The sequence below is a fragment of the Elephantulus edwardii genome, unplaced genomic scaffold, assembly GCF_000299155.1.
Source record: "Elephantulus edwardii isolate Elephantulus edwardi_28Jun2011 unplaced genomic scaffold, EleEdw1.0 scaffold00178, whole genome shotgun sequence".
Taxonomy (NCBI): Eukaryota; Metazoa; Chordata; class Mammalia; order Macroscelidea; family Macroscelididae; genus Elephantulus; species Elephantulus edwardii.
This window is the reverse complement of record NW_006399928.1, coordinates 1,270,173-1,272,052: the sequence shown is the minus strand read 5'-3', so window position 1 is coordinate 1,272,052 and position 1,880 is coordinate 1,270,173.

Below are 1,880 nucleotides of genomic sequence, written 5' to 3'. Positions count from 1 at the left end.
AGTTAAAGATTCTTACCACTGGACCAATTGACACCACCATATTGGATTGAAAAGAGTTTGAGGTTGTTCACAGTTACAGCTTGCTCTGCTTCACAATCAACTCTCTTGGTACCAACAACCACGAAATCAAAAGACTGATTGCATTAGGTAAGCCTACTGTCAGAGGGACCTCTCCATAATACTGAGAAGCAACTTTGACAGTCTAGAGACTAAGGTGCACCTAATCCAAGTCATAGTCTTTGCAATTACTTTCTATGCATCAGAGATCTGGATAATTATTAAGGATTAAAGAAGAAAAAATGATGCTTTTGAGTTGTAGTGCTGGAGAAGAGTCCTGAACATACCGTGAACCACCAAGAAAAAAGTCTGTCTTGGAGAGAATGAAACCAAGTTTCCCCTTGAAGGCTGGAAATTTGAAACTCCTCATCACATACTTTGGGCATGTGGCCAGGAGGGGCTGATCCTTAGAGAACGACATCATGTTCGGAAAGGTGGAGGGACAGCACAGGAGAGGAAGACGTGAGATTAGATGGATTAATGCAGTAACTAGGGCAATGTGGGTAGGTGTGTTGTAGTCTGTGAGACTGACTCAGGACAGGGAAGGCTTCAGGGCTCTTGTACATAGGGTTGCTATTAGTCACAGGTGACTCTATGGCACCAAACAACAACCACAACTTCTCTGAATGTTTGGATTAATTCACTGGCAAAGTTCTATGAAGATACTCTTACAACCTGACAAGTGTGTGTGTGTGTGTGTGTGTGTGTGTGTGTGTGTGTGAGTGTGACGAAAGTTCTTAAATTTTCTTTCTCTATTTATGATCACTTAGGTAGGCAGAGAGTTTCTTAAAATTTGTTTCCTCTATGTTTTCAAATTTTTCAGGGTATGGTTCCCCATAGTATTCTCTTATTTTCCTTCTTATTTCACTTGCTTTAGTTGTGGCATTACTAATTTTATTTCTTATTTTCTACAGATGAAATATCTTCATATATTATGTATTTTTGTTAATAATGTCTGATCTTTCTTTCCTTTCGTTAGATTTTCCAGAGCCTTTTCAATTTTCATTAATTCTTTTGCAGAACCAACTTCTGCTCATATTTATTATTTCTATAGTTTTTCTATTTCACTTATTTCTGTTCTTATCTACATTATTTCCTTTCTTATAAGTTCTGTATGCTTTACCTGTTATACTGTGTCAAATTGTTAAAAATATTGCATTATGGTATTAATTTTTATTCTTTCTCCCAAAGACGTAATTGTTTATTGCTACTAATTGACTTCTGAATAATGCTTTTGTTTTGTTCCAGATATTTTGGTATCTTTTGTTTCCTTCTCCTTTGCTTCATGAAACTTTTAAACTAGTCTTTTAATATCTCCTATTTCTCAGTAATAGTCTTGGACATTTTTATATACTTTTCATATTCTTTATTTTTACCTCCTTGATATCCCTATTGTTGATTTCTAATTTGATAGATTTGTGCTCCAATTTGATTTCATTTGTAATGTTTTGATGCGTTTTAATTTATGGATGCTTGCTTGTGACATAACAAATTCTATACTCGGGTTAATATTTTACATGCATGGAAAATATGCATATTATACTGTTGTTGGCTTTATGAAAAAAATATATAAATATAAATAGATGGTATACCAATTGACATATTTCAGCTAAGAAATGCTGCCCTGGACGTGCTCACCAAGTTGTACCAAGAAATCTGGAGAACAACCACTTGGCCAACTGACTGGAAGAAATCTATATTTGTTCCTATTCCAAAGAAAGGTGACCCAACACAGTGAGGAAACTATAGAACAATCTCACTGATTTCACATGCAAGCAAGATTTTACTGAAGATCATCCAAAATCGACTGGAACAGCACATCA